The following is a 9,857-nucleotide window of genomic DNA, read 5'->3' as shown; positions in this document are numbered from 1 at the left end:
GATGAGCAACCAACTCCATGATGTCCTTTCAAGGCTTGTATGTTTAGGTTTATATTCTTTGGCCACTCTATTTTCAACTGATATATGTAAACAGAATGGCAATCATATGCTTAGTCCAACTAAGCATTTGCAGACTTTCCCTTTCTAACTTTATCTGTATATTCCTAAGTTTTTCCTCATGTATTGTTTTAATATAAACTTTATTTTTTCCTTTGTTGCATTCAATGTTTGAGGTAGACCCAGTGGGTGAATAATTAATTTTTTTTTTTGTTTTCTTCTCATACTACATAACAAATATCTCATATCGTAATTATCAGGACAATTTAATTAGAGAACTGAGAATAGCACGGACACAAAGTTCTTCCTGAAAAACTGTTTTCTTGTAACTAAAGTAGCGGTGTTATACCAAATAGAAGTGTTAACTAAAACCAAATATTATTTTTTTGCGGTAGAAAATGACTCATTACCTAACTAAACCACATTACTATTTTCACTTCTCTAACTAATTTATCCATTTGATACTCAATCGCTGCAGGAACTGTCAGTTCTTTCATTTTCTTGATGTAAAGTAGCTTACTGGACATCTCTCGATCCTTTTAGAATATTCTCGAAGCGTATAGTAGCTTCATAAATATAAGTTAAAAGTCTATAGAAATATAGTTACATTTATAATTTATCTAGGTCCTTTGAGAAGGTTCTCGAACAAATTATTCTCTCCCATTTTCCAACAGAATAAGCATTGTCTCATGTGTATAAATAAGTATGTTTCTTCAACCTTTCCCTATAACCTCATATCTGCATGTAATTTCCCAGGTCTAAGTAGGTATTAACCACTGGTCCCTCTTTCAATTAAACAGGTTATCTCTTCCTTATTTTATTCTTCCGCGACGTTCAGTGTTTATTATTGTCATAATAATTCTGTGGTTCTTAAGAATTATTGGACAAAGTTTTTAGGTTTCAGACTTGTGTGCGTGTATGTTTTCCAACAACCATCTCCCTGTGTTTATCTTCAAGAAGTAAATTGTGTCCATGGCCCAAAAATAAGGCCAATAATATTTTTTAAACTTATACACAATGTAACAGTGCGAGATGACATCATGATACCGGAAAACGCATTCTTAAATTGAATTTGGTCCTTTTGATTTGAAATGAATTTTTTCTTATTTATTCTTTAGCATTTTCCTGTTTGACTACCCTTTTCGTTGCTTATCTATTGATGTTTGATTCCAATCCTTGTATCTCTGACATTTTCTCCGACGTCATTCAATCTTACTAATATACCTGTGCCGCAAGTTTTTAATTATTCCAGATATAATTTGCTTCCTTTTCCATTGAGGATTTGTGTGTGGATTTTATGTTGCATCTTTTATTATAATTTATAGTTTCTTTTTACTATGTTTTCTATCCTTCTATTAAAATAAATTTTTGAGGAGCGTCATATGTATCGACAGATTCCAGGCACGATTGTAAAAAATGAAGCAAATTTCTTATGATATGATTAATGACATCGACTCGAGCAAGGAAACATGGAAAATCAGAGTTAAAGTACTTTACAAGTGGTACCTTACTAAAAGTAAACCACCTCATGATCCCTTTGGTATTAGCATGGTCTTCATTGATGAAAAGGTCAAAGCATATATTTTGATTATTTATCTTTTATATGTTGTCGTTGTCACTCTAATAAATTTACCAACTTATGTATTTCTTTTGTTTAGGGCAGTACAATTCAAGCTACTATACTGTTTAATGCGCTTGTCCGAAAGTTTGACACTATGCTTATCGAGGGAAATTGTTATCAATTTGCAAACTTCGTGGTTTCTGAAAATACTCTGCAATATCATGCTGCGACCCACAGATATACTTTAAGCTTCCACTTGAGGATAGCAATCAAACCATGCTCTATGAACATCCCAGTTTCACCTGCAACCTTCACCCCATTAACAGAAGTTTTACAGAAAAAGGAGTCATCGAATCAGCTCATAGGTTTGGAAACTCCTACCTCCAAATTTTAACATTCAGTAATTGTTTGCAAACTATTGTGTCATCGTTTCAGTGTCATCAACTTAATTGATGATTTCTAACGAATGCTTGCTTCTGCCACAGACATTGCAGGTTATGTCAAATATTTTGGTGCGCTTAGCCAATTCAACAGCAATGGTTTTGCATATTAGAAACTACAGTTTGGAATAGTTGATCAATAGTATGTTTATCCTATTTGATCTTTCCTCTCAAATATCATATAATTAATTGTTCTTCAATCTTTCTCATTTTTCACAGTGACAACAACATAGATTGCATTTTATGGGGAGAATGTGCTAATGATTCTAGAGAAAGTTATGGGCCACATTTGGAGGTTCCTATTATTGTTGTGGTCAATCTAGCACGTGTCAAAGTTTCTGAAGGTTAATTTTGCCTTCATAATTTTTGTTTTATTAATAACCACTCTATTAACGTAATCATTTTGAGTGTTCCATTAATCAATGCCCACGGGCTTAACACAGATTGCCACTGGACAATAGCCAAGCACAATAGTCTTAGCCTGTCTATTAGAACGCTAATAATCTCAGAGGTAGGCTCCATTTACTAAGTAAATAAAAACTGTGGAAAAATGTGCAGGTAATTTCCTTTCTTGATATTAGTAACAGTTTATCATTTTGGATCAAACTTTCTCACCATTTTTTTTTTGGTTTTATCCCTCTGTGTGAAATTAGATAGTTTTGGTCATTCCCTTTTTATAGTATGACCATAATTGTCAATTTGTTTTACTATTTTTAATCACAACCACCGTAGTGACTGAGAATTTCATTTTGTTTTCTTTTTTCATTCCCTACAGATCCATTTTTTTTTATTGGACCCCAACACTGGTACCGAGATTGAATGTGTCATATAAACCAAAGTTTCTTGTCCCCCCATTTCCAAGTAAAAGTTACATTTTTGACATTGAGATCCTATGGTATTCTTTTTTTACATGCAGGCATTGATACCCTCATTAAGGATCAATGTTGTCTTTCATGTATATGTGACATATGAGAATTTTATACATGAGTAATTACCATCAAGTAGGTTTCGAAAAAACAAAATCAACCCAGCACCTTTTTTTAAAAAACACTTTCATTTAGCCTTCTACTTTGGCTTTATATTTTCTTTGTTCTTATTTTCATGTCGCTAAAAAGTTAAATATAATTTATTCTTGGTTATCAGAAGTACAGATGCATGGAAAATAATGCATGGCTTACACTCGTCGCATTTCCAAATGTTACGTTCAATGTGTTAAAACATAGCATGTTTCCTCATTAACCTATGCATATGACATCTTATTCACTTCATAGGTATCCCTGAGCTGACCAATTCATGAGCTGCAACTAGAATTTCTTTCAACCCAGATATCCCTAAGCTCAAGGAATTACTAGCGAGGTTAATTATCCTTACATTTTCAGCAAAGGTTTGGTCTAAAATGTCCTGCATATCGGGTAAGGCTAAATTCATTGTGTATGTTTATGTCTCTCAATTTTGAGAATTCTCCAGCATTATCATCCCTTAAATCTAAACAATTCATTGAGCCCCAAAACTTCGACCTGTTAAAGCGTCGTTTGCTTGATGATAAAGATATAGTACCTGTCTCAAAATTGCTGAATATTGTTGAGGCATGTTAATCATGTCAATACAAACCAAGGTTTCTCACATTGACATATTCTAAGAAGCAATTTCATAAATTTAATTTAAATATTGTTTTTTTAAATGGGCAGCCACAAAATGTCACAATCAAAGCCAAAGTAATCAAGCTGGAGACATCATATGGGTGGTGTTACCGCAGTTGTTCAATATGTCCAGCAAAACCATCTTTTAATGATGAATCTATCTATTGTGATAAATGCAAAAAAAATATTGACAGTGCACCTTGGAGGTTGTATTTCTTACAAATTTTTAATTTGTCGGTTTCACTTCGTTAATGCTCATCCAAAGATTTTGTTTGGCATTTTTATTCTTTTAAATCCAGGGTTAAGGTACACTATCAAGTTGGAGATGACACAGGATTCACTTCCGTTGTGTTCTTTGATACACTGGCCACTGAATTATTAGGTTCATGCTTTGCTGAATTAGCAAAGGACCTAGATAAGGTGTGTGGTTCATTTGAATATGTGCCATGTTATGTTTTTGGACATTGTATTTAAGTTAATTATTCAGTAGTTCTTATTTCTGTTCAGGATGATTTCTCTTTCACTTTTCTCGATGAATTGGAGTCAGTCATAGGCAAGGAATTGATAATGAAATTGTCATTCTCCAAATTTAATGCTTCAAGGAACAACTCAAGCCTTAGTGTAATAGACTTCATGTGTTCGGACAAGATCCAGGCTACAGGTGTTCAGGTAAATTCACTTTTATTTACAGTGCGTCAATCAGTAAATATGTAGTTTATTTGAATTCAGGTATGAGTTTTTAAATATCATTTTCTTTATAGGTGTTGATCATCGATGAGTGTAGCCAGTGGCGGAGCCACATGTAATTGCCCCCCTCACTTGGAAAAAAAGACATGTTTGGAAGTATAAATTTTTATATTTTATAATTTACTCCTTTTACTTATTATACTTTGCACCTCTTTATTTTTATATTGTAAACTTTAAACCATTTCAATCTTACTTCTTTAGCCTAGATTTATTTAAATTTTTAACTTAACCTTGTGAATATTAGCCCACAATTTCACTATACCTAAATACCAATATTATTTATTAATTATTTAAAAAATAAAAAAAAATCTAATCTGACTAAATAGACTCGCTTCTTATTTTGAATATTACTCAGGGACTAGTTAAAAAAAAGTAATGATAAATAATGAAGATTCAAAACTCAAGAGTAAATTAGGTGAATGTTTTTTTGTTAACTCATTACAGTTACAAATCTATAATTAATAGATAAGGAATAAAGAAAAAAAAGAAGAAAAGAGAAATAGTTAATTTGAAAGAGATAGAAATGTTTTTCTTTTACCAAAGATCCTAACTCTATCATTGCCCCTCCTGACCCAGGATCCTGGCTCCCCCGTTGAGTGTAGCTCAGGTGCCAACAGTTTACCCGGTACTGCTCCACCTGCCAAAGCTTCCTCCTTCAATATCCCTACCGACGACATTACTCCTGGAACAATGTGCATGTCCTCTAATCAAGGCAGCAAAAACAAGAGCCGTTATTTGCTGAAAAGGAAAGCACATGCCGAAGGTCATATCATGCCTCAACAATTATCTGGTGATGGTCAACACAATACTAGAGCGAACAAGATATTAAGAAAGAGGATGGCCACTAATATTACTCACCAACATATTTGATCATTTTGGATACCTGTTTTCTGTGTTAGATTTATATTACTCAGGTTTTGTTTATCGTACATGGTCATTATAAAGACATTTCGTAGTTCTTTTCCTTTTTTTCGTCATTTTCATTCTTGGACGGCAATGAATGAAATTATCAACTACTTCTGCTACTATTGGTTCCTCATTAAATTGAATGTTCCCTTCTACATATATTGACAAAAAAACCGTCAATTATCAAAGTCTTTTACATGTGATGAACACATTAACATCATCATTTATTTGATAGAATATTTATTTCTCTGTACCTTAAAGTCAGCTAATTCGTATGTTAATAGTTTCTGCTTACAATACCATTTCCAACCTAATAATATTGAATTTGTACTAAATTTATATATAGTCTAGCTATATATTTATTATTGGTAGATCAACATACCTCCTAAGTAAACTTTGTAATGTTTATTTCAAAATCAGTTTTATTTCACCGTTTTATCCTAATCTTACAGGAAATTTCAAAATCCCATTAATTAGGTTTACATTTTCTTCCAAATTAGGCTGTGCAATATCTAGAGTCTCAGCTTAATTTAGTGTGTATAAACTCATATTCTCATATTAATGGGAGTGTTAATTTGGCAGGACTTATATGCTAGCATGTACGATATGTAACTTTTGTTAGGGAATTTTATACAATATTTAATAAAGTATAATGATGAGTCAGCACATGTGTATGTTGAGATAAATAATAATGAAATACATGGAGCAATGGATTATTCGATGGAATAAGTTGTTGTTTTTAGTTATTGGTGTTTTTAATTAATTTAATCACTATTTATATTGACCTATGAGTAATTGTGAATGTAGGATGGAGGATTTGTTACCATGGTCACTGCCAGGATCTCCTTATAGGTAAGAGCTTGAAAGTATATCACCCTCTTTACCATGTTCAACACAAAATGCTCTTGCACCACTGCATGAGGTTAATTCGGTAAAGTGGAAGGATTTATTTATGGGTGTTGGCTAGACATTTAATGGTGCAATTGTATTTAGAAAAGCACTATATAAATGCAGCCTTGCTCATAAGTTTGGTTACATATTTGTGAAAAACAGCCTTGAGAAGATGATTGTCAAATGCAATATTGATGGTTGTAAATGGAAGATATCAGCTTATGCTTTTAGGAAAACAACCTCTATATTGCGTGTGAAAAAATTTCACAACAAAAACATGCATTTTGCTCAAGACAACCTCCTATTAAAGAAAAAGGCTAGCTCAAAATTGACATCATCAATTATCATTGATAATGTCAGGGGGAATGTGAAGAAAACTTCAAATGAGATTAGACAAGACCTCTACAAAGAGTATGGGTTGAACCTCAAGTATCGGCAAGCTTTGAGGAGAAAAGATAGAGCATTGGAGGAAATACATGGGCTTCCACAACAATCATACATGTTGATCCTAAGGCTTTGTGAGAAATTAAAGGAAACGGACCCAGACATAGTTACAAAGTAGGTTGCCTCGACAAATTACAGATTTGATATATTTTTTATTGTATATGGATGCTACATCAAAGGGTTTCTCCAAGGTGCTCGTCCAATTTTGTTTATTGATGAAAGTCATTTAAGTAGTCCATATAAGGAGACTTTGCTAGCAGCTTCTGTAATTGATACAAATAATGACTTATTCCTTTTAGCTTACGCAATAGTAGGTGGAGAAACATGATAATTGGGCTTAGTTTCTTGAAAATGTAAGAGAGATCACACACCAAGTTCAATTGACCATAGTGTCAGACAGGCATAATGTTATTATTGGTATAGTGCATGCAATATTTGATGGTAATCGACATGCTTTTTGTTATCATCATGTTAAAGAAAATTACAACTCCGTATTTACAAAAATTAATAGAGGCATGTAAAGGATTGATGGGATGACTAAGGAAGATGCACTTAAATTATTGGATAATATTACATATGTAAGGTTGGAAATAGAATTTCATGTTGCTATGGGTCATTTGATGGTTTTCTCCCTATAGTTGGCAAGATGGTTAGAAACAAATGGGGATATAGATCGTTGCGCTTTAGTAAGATTTTCATACAAAAGATGGGATAACATAATAACAAACCATACTGAATCTTTCAATGCTTGGCTAATGAAAGAGAGAAAATATCATATATGTGCATTGATAAATGAGCACCAAGAAAAATTAACGAGGAAGCTATACAACAACAAGATAGAAATGACGAATTGGTCAAACAAAGTTGGACCTTGTGTTGAAGCAAAGTTGAGGGAGAATGTATTGAGGCTGAAACTATGGTGGTTGAACATTATAGTGTAAATATGATACTGGTGAAGGTAGGAAACAATAACTTGAGAGTGAATCTAACATTATGAAAATGCTCTTGTCAAAAATGGTAGATGATAGTAATTCCTTGTGCACATGCATGTGCAGCAATAAAATTAGTTCATGGTAATATATATTCATATGTTGAAGAATGCTACACTATCCATGCACAAGAAAAATCTATAACTCCACAATGATTCTGATGGAAACTATTGACATGCCTCAATTGACCGAGCTACATTATGAAGATTATGAAAACAATACCTTTTTGCAACCATCATTAACTGCACATCCCCAGGCAGCCACCCACCAAGTAAAAAGAATCACAGTTTCAGAACAAAAAGGTGTATCATTGCTTAAGATGTAATCAACCTGGACATACTAAGAATAAATGTAGGAATCTCAATCTAATGTAAGGATTGAAAGGGGGTGAAAACCATATGCATATTAATTGGTTTGAAATTGAAATGCACATGGTTTTTATTTATTTTGTGCATTTTACTGTTGAATGATATTTTGTATAGACACCAAACTCATATTTTTTGTACTTGTGGAGGTGAGAAGTTATGTAAATAGGATTGCAGTCTACGTTGTTTTTTGGTAAGAGACTGCATAGGTACCATTTAAGTAGATGAGATATTTTTGTGTAAAAAGGGATGTAAATATGGTGTACATGTATTGAAATCAGTGTAATATAATGCTGATGCATATTTCAGTTTTAAATATATACCAGTGTAAATTCTATCATGACATAAAACTACTAAATTCACCAACGTAGCATAAAGATATTGCTATTGTTACTACTGACAATATATAACCTCAGTTGGGGTTAAATTTTTCCATATTATTGCAGACATTTAAGAGACTTGTCAAATAATGGTATCCAGTAATGTTAATTGGGAATTTCATATTCGAACTAAGAAAAATTCCTACCATATATTGTGAAATGAATAAACCCCACTTAGGTATCATTGTTCATCAGAAGATACTTGTCAGAAATCAGGATCCAGTAACCTTACCAAAAATTCCTAACCTAAGTTGGAACAATAGCTAACGTATAATGTGAAAGTTCTTAACATCACTTGGGAAATCTTTGGTTAAGGGTAAGTCTTACCACAAATTAGGTTCCAACAATCTGACTTGGGAATTCCCTAACCTACCTTAGAAAAGTAATTAACTTATGTTGTGAACGTGCCGAAAGTGACTTAGGAATTCATTGTATAAGGATAAGTCTTGCCACAAGTTCAGTTCCAGCAAACTCACTTGGGAATATCCTAACCTAACTTGGGAAAAAGCTGAACGTAGGTTTTGAAAGAGTCTAATATGACTTGAGAATTCATTGTATAAAATAAGTCTTGCCACAACTTAGGTTCCAGCAACCTCACTTGGGATTTCTGTAACATAACTTGGGAAAGTAAGTAACGTGTGTTGTGAAAGTTCCTAACGTGACTTGGGAATGTATTCTTAGATGAAAACTCAAGTGGCACAAGTTTAGTTCTAGTAAACTCACTTGGGATTTCTATAACCTAACTAGCAAAAAGCAGAATGTTGGTTTTGAAAGCGCTTAACGTGACTTGGGAATTCTTGTGTAAGGATAAGTCACTTGGCACAAGTTGGGTTCTAGCAACCTCACTTGAGATTTCTGTAACATAACTTGGAAAAGTAACTAACGTATGTTATGAAAGTTTCTATCGTGACTTGGGAATGTATTCTTTGACGAAAACTCACATAGCACAAGTTGGGTTCCAGTAAACTCACTTAGAAATGTCCTAACCTAACTTGGGACAAAGCCTAACATCAATTTTGAAAGTGCCTAATATGACTTGGAAATTTATTGTGTAAGGATAAGCGTCGAACATAGGTTTTGAAAGTAACATGAGTCAATAAAAATCAAGAATGGTTTGTTAAATTTCTTATACATGTAGCCAAAGTTTTTTTGGATTAATTGTTGTATTATATACATGAAACCACAGGAAAATACTTAATTATATAAAGATGTAATTTACATATCACAATTGTCTATACTATGATTTCAACCTTTTGGATCCTGTGTACCCAGCATTTGAAATGGACGTCATGACTTGAGAGCCCACTCTGTTATGTGGATGATTCACTGGCCAATACAATACCTCACTCCTCATTTCACTCAGTTGTTCCTATACAATCAGATAAAGTCAACTGAAAAGACAGTAAATTGTCACACATAAAATTATATCTTAACTTT

Source organism: Prosopis cineraria, unplaced genomic scaffold (assembly GCF_029017545.1).
Source record: "Prosopis cineraria cultivar Desert tree isolate PC_DT_omini unplaced genomic scaffold, ASM2901754v1 PC185, whole genome shotgun sequence".
Lineage (NCBI taxonomy): Eukaryota > Viridiplantae > Streptophyta > Magnoliopsida > Fabales > Fabaceae > Prosopis > Prosopis cineraria.
The sequence above is the reverse complement of the archived record's forward strand: the minus strand, read 5'-3'. Positions refer to the sequence as shown.